The sequence below is a fragment of the Microtus pennsylvanicus genome, chromosome 9 (genome assembly GCF_037038515.1).
Source record: "Microtus pennsylvanicus isolate mMicPen1 chromosome 9, mMicPen1.hap1, whole genome shotgun sequence".
NCBI lineage: Eukaryota > Metazoa > Chordata > Mammalia > Rodentia > Cricetidae > Microtus > Microtus pennsylvanicus.
In genome coordinates, this window is record NC_134587.1 from 50,309,404 (window position 1) to 50,318,523 (window position 9,120).

General features: G+C 49.1%; 1 pseudogene; it reads left to right on the forward strand.

The window, feature by feature from the left end:
- The first annotated feature begins 1,096 nt into the window (after positions 1-1,096).
- On the forward strand, positions 1,097-1,470 carry LOC142856822 (small ribosomal subunit protein eS26 pseudogene; annotated as a pseudogene).
- Positions 1,471-9,120: the final 7,650 nt, after the last annotated feature.

The following is a 9,120-nucleotide window of genomic DNA, read 5'->3' on the forward strand; positions in this document are numbered from 1 at the left end:
TTCCTCTTCTGAAGAGGTAACTACTGCCTCCCCTCGCCCCTCGCCCCGTCCTATTTCTGGAGAGGCAGCTTCTGCCTCTCTTTCCCCCTTCTCCCTACTCCTCCCTTTCCCCTTTCCCTTCCCCTTCCATAACACACTAAATAAACTCTATACCCCAACTCTCTGCATGGTGTATCTATCTATCTATCTATCTATCTATCTATCTATCTATCTATCTATCTATCTGTCTGTCTCTCACCTGCTGTGGTCTCCCACCCACTAAAGGAACCCGCCAGGCCTCGGAGGGCCCACCACTACCTCTCGTGGGACTGGACCCCCACCTTATATTTATAACTAGTAGCACCCACTTCTCCTCTTTCCTCTATCGTTGAAGTAGAGGGACAGCTTTACCAAATTCACCAAACCCCACCACTTAGCTATACATTTAGAGGTATTCTCCTCACCCATTCCTTCCTAGTGGTACCAACCTGTCCCATCTCCTTGCTGGGAAGGGACCACCTCGCCAAAGTGGGAAGTGTGTACTGGTCATGTGTTTCTGCCGGCTTCTGCCACCTAGCATATTTAATCTCAGCTGCCCCTTCCCTCCACCTGGTACTCCTTGGCTCCCGACTGCTCTAACACTTTGGGGAACCTCCCCACCCTGGAGCAGCGCTGTAACATGTCCCCTCAGAACTGTAACACTTCTTTCTGCAAGAGTTTCATGTGCTCCTTACCACTGAGTCATCTCTCCAGCCCTTGAACATCATTTTCATAGACGAAGAAATAAACTTTTTAATACTTTCCTGCAGCGGAATTGTAACTCGATGTTCTGAATATGGCACATGTTTTTGAGTGTCCCATGCTAAAGGAAAAGGAACAAAGGATTGCTCGGATTCCTGAGGGATGAACAGAGCCTACACACTCACCAAGTGCTATTGCAGCACTTGGGAAACCCCAGTGAAGTAAAGCAATGGGAGAATGGAGTCATGGGCCTAACGCATCAGCCCAGGAATGAGGAGTATAGGCGGTTGTACTGGCTCATCTGAGAGGAGGGAACCTCAGTTAAGAAAATGCCTCCAGCTCTTTCAGGACTTGGCTCCAAGATGACTAAAAAAAAAGAAACGGCGGTTGTGCCAAAAAGGGCAGCGGCCATGTGCAGCCAATTAGCTGCACTAACTGCATCCGCTGCTTGCCCAAGGACAAGGCCATTAAGAAGTTCGTCATTCGGAACATCGTAGAGGCCGCTGCTATCAGGGACATATCCGAAGCGAGTATCTTCTACGCTTATGTGCTCCCCAAACTCTATGTCAAGCTGCATTACTGTGTGAGCTGTGCTATTCATAGCAAGGTAGTCAGGAATCGATCTCAGGAAGCTCGGAAGGACCTAACACCCCGACCATGATTTAGACCTGCTGGTGCTGCACCACGACCTCCACCAAAGCCCATGTAAAGTGGCTTTATAAAGATAGAAGAAAAAACCTTGGAAAAATAAAATGGGACTTAAGCTTTGAAAAGAAAGAAAGAAAGAAAATGCCTCCATAAGATCAGGCTGTGGGTAAACCTGTAAGGCTTAGTGATTGATCCAGGAAGACCCAGCCCCTTGTGGGGGCCATCCCTGGGCTGATGGTCCTGGCTGAGCAAGTCATGGGGAGCAGGCAGAAAGCAACACCCATCCATGGCCTCTGTCTCAGCTCCTGCCTCCAGGTTCCTCCCTTGATTGAGTTCCTGTACTGAACCATTTTCTTCCCAGCTTGCTGTGGGGCATGGTATTTTATCACAGCAATAGTAACCCCGAGTAGGATGTCAGCCGGTCCAACGGGCCCTCTGCTGGAGATCAGTTGCAGACATGCTCACCGCAGCTCCTTAGTAGCCTCCGTTAAACCAGTGAATGCCAGCTGCCGAGTGCATTATTTCCCACTTCTCATCACCACGTTGGAGAACATAATGTTTGGATCGCTCTGTCCATTACACAGGATGTGACTTTGTTGTTTTTGTTTTGTTTTTATTAAAATAATGTTTCATACCCTATATTCTAATCATGGTTTCCCCTCTCTGAGATCCTCCTCACCAAAGCCTTTTGGTTTGTTTGACAGCATCTTGAGTAGCTCCAGTTGGCTTTGAACTTGTTATGTGACTTCAGCTGCTCCTGAACTCCTGCCTCTACCTCCCAAGTGCTTAGAATTACAGGAGAGAACCATTATACCCTGCTTGAGGATTTCTTGAGAGCCAGGCACAGTGTTACACATCTACAATCCCAGCATTCAAGAGGCAGAGGTGAGAGGGCCGCCGTCCACCCCTCCACGATGGACCTTCGCTTGAGGCAGAGGTCTTCCCTTTGTGATCACTTCATTCTCTTACAAATATCACAAGGAGCATACATGGAGGAGACCAAGGCAGGCAGTCACAGCCCGGAAGGAGGTGGCATCCCAGTAAGAGGCAGATGGTAAACCACAAACCACTTACTGCATCACGCCAGGACAACTGCAATCAACATTGAGAGGAGAGCTCCAGGGACATGGGTCCCATGATGAGAAAGCCAAAACCCAAGGAGGTGCAGGTTCATAGCCCAAGCAGAACTGAGGCAGAAGACAAAAACCAAACAAAACACTGGGGGCATGGGAGGGGAAAAGCCCTTCACTCCTGCTAGCTGAGAATCCAGAAAATCTCAAATAAGATAACCTTGACTGTGAACATTTCTCACAGAAATACCTAAGGAAGAGAGCCCACACTTCTGCGGAGCCAGAAAGCTCTAGATCCCCAAAGATGGTCAGCCCTACCTTCATAGACAGATGCAGAAGTGAGACCTAGGTGGGGAAGTAAGTGCGTCGAAACCACAGGCTTGGGGTTTTCAGAACTAGAATCTGTTCCTAGGGCATTTCCCTGGCCCCTTAGCCAGGGACAGGTGTGGAAACTCCCAGGTCCAGCATGAGTTGGGAGGTGTTTTAATAAAGACTCAAAAGCATAAATACTCCGTTATTCATTAATCTGCAGGCGTGCACAGTAAATGTGAGACACATATCTAGGAAGAAGGAGGTAAGCAGAGCACTGGGAAAGGTACCAGGTAAAAGATACGTAGCCATTGTACCATGGAGGTGGCCTAGGTCCCTGTAGGAGACAGTGAGGGTACAGCACAGCTGAGGGGACCTGGTGGAGATGTTTACAGAAAAGACCAGAGACTCGGTGTTAGCCCATCCTTAGTAAGGTGTCCCTAACCAGGGAAGATGGCATGACAGAATGGAGTTCTGTTTCAAATGGCAGGCACCAGCCATTGCTGGAAAATGGCATCAGAAGGGAAGGGAAAGAAAGGGAAGGAGACAGAAAGAGGTAGACAAAAAGACAGAGGAAATGAAGGGGTAAGGGAGAGAGGGAAGGAGGGAGGGAGGGAGGACATGAAGGAACAAAGACAAAGGAAAAGAGGAAAGAGAATGTGAATGTATCCGGCTGCACAAATGCTGTTATGTCACCTAGCAGTGCTGGGCCTTGTCCCGAGTGATCCATCTATAAACAGCAATGTGCTCCATCGAGGGCGCCAATGCTGGGCCTTGTCCTGAGTGATCCATCTATAAACAACAGTGTGCTCCATTGAGGGCGCCAACACTGAGGCTGAATGAGTCTACATTGTGTGCCAATCCTGGGGTTGCAGGATGGCTTGGCAGGTAAAAGTGCTTGCCACCAAATCCAAGGACCTAAGTTTAATCTCTGGAACCCCCAGAGTAGAAGGAGCAAGCTACAATTGTTCTCTGTAACAGGAGTGAGCAGGCTGGTTGTCTTCCCAGCCGCCCAGCTAGCTTACACCCGAAATAATCATACAGAAACTGTATTCATTTAAACATTTCCTGGCCCATTATCTCTAGCCTTTTATTGGCTAACTCTCATATCTTGATTTAACCCATTTCTGTTAATCTGTATATCACCACGAAGTTGTGGTTTACCAGGAAAGATTTAGCATGTCTGATTTTGGTAGCTCCATGGTGGTTCTCTCTGACCCTGCTTTTTTCCTCCCAGAATTTAGTTCTGTCTTCTCCGCCCACCTAAGTTCTGCCCTATCAGGCCAAGCAGTTTCTTTATTGATTAACTAAAGAAAGCAATACATAAACAAAAGGACCTCCTACACCAATCCTCCAAATCCTTCAAGCCTGTGTGCTGTCCCTACATGTGTGTGCTGTCCCCAATGCATGTGTGTGCTGTCCCCAATGCATGTGTGCTGTCCCCAATGCATGTGTGTGCTGTCCCCACATGTGTGTGCTGTTCCCAATGCATGTGTGTGCTGTCCCCACATGTGTGTGCTGTCCCCAATGCATGTGTGTGCTGTCCCCACATGTGTGTGCTGTTCCCAATGCATGTGTGCTGTCCCTGATGCATGTGTGTGCTGTCCCCAATGCATATGTGCTGTCCCCACATGTGTGTGCTGTCCCCACATGTGTGTGCTGTCCCAGTTCATGTGTGCTGTCCCTACATGTGTGTGCTGTCCCCAATACATGTGTGCTGTCCCCAATGCACGTGTGCTGTCTTCACATGTGTGTGCTGTCCCCAATGCATATGTGCTATCCCCAATGCATGTGTGCTGTCCCCACATGTGTGTGCTGTCCCCAATGCATGTGTGCTGTCCCCACATGTGTGTGCTGTCCCCAATGCATGTGTGCTGTCCCCACATGTGTGTGCTGTCCCCAATGCATGTGTGCTGTCCCCACATGTGTGTGCTGTCCCCAATGCATGTGTGCTGTCCCCACATGTGTGTGCTGTCCCCAATGCATGTGTGCTGTCCCCACATGTGTGTGCTGTCCCCGATGCATGTGTGCTGTCCCTACATGTGTGCTATCCCCACATGTGTGTGCTGTCCCCACATGTGTGTGCTGTCCCCAATGCATGTGTGCTGTCCCCACATGTGTGTGCTGTCCCCAATGCATGTGTGCTGTCCCCACATGTGTGTGCTGTCCCCAATGCATGTGTGCTGTCCCCACATGTGTGTGCTGTCCCCAATGCATGTGTGCTGTCCCTACATGTGTGCTGTCCCCAATGCACGTGTGCTGTCCCCACATGTGTGTGCTGTCCCCGATGCATGTGTGCTGTCCCCACATGTGTGTGCTGTCCCCACATGTGTGTGCTGTCCCCACATGTGTGTGCTGTCCCCACATGTGTGTGCTGTTCCCAATGCATGTGTGCTGTCCCCACATGTGTGTGCTGTCCCCACATGTGTGTGCTGTCCCCACATGTGTGTGCTGTCCCCAATGCATGTGTGCTGTCCCCACATGTGTGTGCTGTCCCCACATGTGTGTGCTGTCCCCACATGTGTGTGCTGTCCCCAATGCATGTGTGCTGTCCCCACATGTGTGTGCTGTCCCCAATGCATGTGTGCTGTCCCCACATGTGTGTGCTGTCCCCAATGCATGTGTGCTGTCCCCACATGTGTGTGCTGTCCCCGATGCATGTGTGCTGTCCCTACATGTGTGCTGTCCCCAATGCACGTGTGCTGTCCCCACATGTGTGTGCTGTCCCCGATGCATGTGTGCTGTCCCCACATGTGTGTGCTGTCCCCGATGCATGTGTGCTGTCCCTACATGTGTGCTATCCCCAATGCACGTGTGCTGTCCCCACATGTGTGTGCTGTCCCCACATGTGTGTGCTGTCCCCACATGTGTGTGCTGTCCCCGATGCATGTGTGCTGTCCCTACATGTGTGCTATCCCCAATGCACGTGTGCTGTCCCCACATGTGTGTGCTGTCCCCAATGCATGTGTGCTGTCCCCACATGTGTGTGCTGTCCCTACATGTGTGTGCTATCCCTACATACACCTGTCCAGAGCAAATCATGAGGTACTGAGTAAGTTACTTATTTAAACAAATGAGATATTGCCTCCTATGAACTTGCCAAATTAAATCAGGAACACATGGACACATTGGGTATATCAAAACCACACCAGATAGCTCAGGCCACCACAAACTTCCTAAAACCAACAGATCAATGAGCAATGTGATTCCCCTTAAATGAGTGATAGAGATAAAGAGAGGTGTGTTAGTCTGGGTTCTCCAAAGGAACATAACTGAATTACTAGAGTGAGTGTGTGTGTGTGTGTGTGTGTGTGTGTGTGTGTTTGTGTGTGTGCTCGCCTGTGTGTATCTGTGGTGTGTACCTGTGAGGGTATGTGCTTGGATGTGTGTATGTGTCTGTGGGTGTGTGTAACTGTGTGGAGTGTGTGTGTGTGCCTGTGTGTATCTATGGTGTGTGTGTGTATGTGCCTGTCTGGGTGTGTGCTTGAGTGTGTGTCTATGGGTGTGTGTAACTGTGTGTGGGTTGTGTGTGCCTGTGTGTATCTATGGTGTGTGTCTGTGCCTGTCTGGGTGTGTGTATATGTGTCTGTGGGTGTGTGTAACTGTGTGAGAGGTGTGTGCCTGTATCTGGTATGTGTGTGTGTGCCTGTGTGGATATGTGCTTGGGTGTGTGTATGTGTCTGTGTGTATCTGGTGTGTGTAACTGTGTGTGTGTGTGTGTGTTAACAGATTCACTAGAGTCACGTACAGGATGTGGCTGTGGTCCAGGTACTCACAAATAACAATTTCCCAATAAAGTGGCAAGGAGCTGTTAAGTCTATGAAACTGGATGTCTCAGAAGCCCTAGTGTGGCACAGGAGTCACAGGGAGTCCTAGAGGGCTGCTGGTCTTCAGTCCACACTGGAATCCTGAAGGAGTAGGTTCTAATCCCAGCAAAGTAGAGCGTCAGCAACAGAAGAGATGAACCTGCCAGCGAGAGTGAAGGCAAACAGGCAAAAAGCAACAGCTTTCTTCTTTCATGACCTTTCATGTGGCTGCCACCAGACAGTGTGGCCCATTCCCAATGACGCAGTGAAGAAGATTCCTCACGGGCGTGCACAGCCACTTTAGTTGACTGCAGACACAGCCAGGTTGACAAGATCAGTCTTCACAGAAAGGAGCCCTGGGGACAACCATCCACCAACCATCATCCGGCCCTCTGCACACACAGCATGGTTGGCAGATGAGGACCTGTGACGCTGTCCCCTGGGCAGGGTGTCACCTGCTTGACTTACTATTGTTCACCAGGACCCAGGAAGCCTGGAACCAGCCTCCCCGTCAAACCTGTGCTGGCCTTTGGCATCTGGTGCCACAGCATGTCTGTGACCATGTTGTTATGTCAAGAATGTGACCTGTGGGGACTCCGCTTCTTCATTGGCTCTCTGATCTTGTCTTTACTAAGGCACCCTCGAGCCCTTCAGCCTCATACGCCCTTTCCCTGTCGTTCTGTAACATAGCATTTGTGCAAGTGTTAGCTGTGACCTGAGAGTTAATATGTGAGGAGAGACATTAATGCATCCATCTAGCTTCTGGACAGTTCACCCGCAGCAGTTAATGCAACTGGCAGGGTTCCGTCCATTGAAGAAAGAAGCCAGGGAGTAAAACACTACTGGCAAAAAAATAATTGGCAATACATAAAGACTTATTTTGTTTTTTCAAGTCAAATAAACCATTTGGTGGTGAAGATAAAATATGAAACCCTACCAAAGTCACATCATCAGACTTGGAGCACGCAGCTCTTTCCTAAGGTCTGACTCACACTGTGGTATAATCCAACTACCTTCCATAGTAACACTTGTCTCACTCGGGTGCTGGATGGAGGCGGGGAGGCACCCTGCCCTCACTGTGGAGGCTCGCAGCTCTTAAGGAATTAGTTGGCAAAGGAAGTAGACCAAGGAGCAGGAAGAGGAGCAAGCCTCAGCACATGCCTAGGACTTCACACGTAAGGTGGCCTATCGCCAGGCCTAGGGCAGGCAGCTGAGGCAGGAGGATAACTGTGGTCTGAAGGCTAGCCTGGGCTAAACAATGAATTTAAGATGGGTTTGAGCTATATAGCAATACTTTGTGCACGCACACACGCACACACATTAAAGAGAGGGAAGGACTCTGTAGAGTTATACTCTGCCGAGCTGAGAAACTATTTTAATAGGCAAGAAGAACAGCTAGACTTGGAGATGGTGGTGCATACCAGCACTCGGGAGGCAGAGGCAGGTGGATCTCTGTGAGTTCGAGGCCAGCCCGGTCTACAGAGTGAGTTCCAGGACAGCCAGGATTACACTACACATCCCAATATGTAGGAGGCAGAGACTGGTGATCCCTCAGGTGATCCCTAGGGCAAGCTAGCTAAACTAGTCAATTGGGGGCTTAGGTTCATCAAGAGACCTTGCCTCAGTATACAAGTGGAGAATGAGCCAGCATCAACTTCCTCACATATGGCCATGCCAGTGCACCTCACACATGCTTTAACACATGTGTGTACATAGCCACACCTCCTCCTCCTCTCTCTCTCTCTCTCTCTCTCTCTCTCTCTCTCTCTCACACACACACACACACACACACACACACACATACACACACACATAATTCTGGAGAGCAATAAATTGTGAACCCACAAAATTTAAAGATAATTTAAAATGGGTGGGTCTAGATCAAGCTATTAAAAACCCCAGAAAGTGGGCCATAGCAACAGAGATGTATAACCAGACACAAAGCATTGTTCAGGGTTTCACAAAATGATGTGGGATTCCCCTCTGGATACTGTGAATTTGTTTTATTACCATTGGTTAATAAAGGTGTTTTGGCCAATGGTTTAGCAGAATAAAGCCAGGCAGGAAATCCAAACAGAGATATAGAGAGAAAGTAGGCAGAGTCAGAGAGACACCATTTGGCTGCCAAAGGAGACAGATGCCAGAAACTTACCAGCAGGTGACAGCCTTCCAGGAGCCACCTTCTTCTCCATCTGTCCTGGCTGCACTCTCAGCACTTAGAGACATAACCTCTGCCATTCAGGATCCCAAATAATTACATAGAAACTATATTAACTGCAACACTGTTTGGTTGATGACTCGGTGCTATTTCTACCTAGCTCTTATATCTTAAATTAACCCATTTCTGTGAGTTCAAGACCAGCCTGGTCTCCATATAGGGACATATGCTCACAGGTAAACACTGAAGAAACCAGGAATTATAATCATGAAGGGTATCTCACCAATGGAGGAAATAAACTTCTGTTTTCCACTGAGAAAGCTGAGAGGAGATGTTGTTAAACCCAGTGACCTTTGCAATCTGTAGAGACAGACCTCACCCAAATACCCCAGAACATTATCCTAGACTT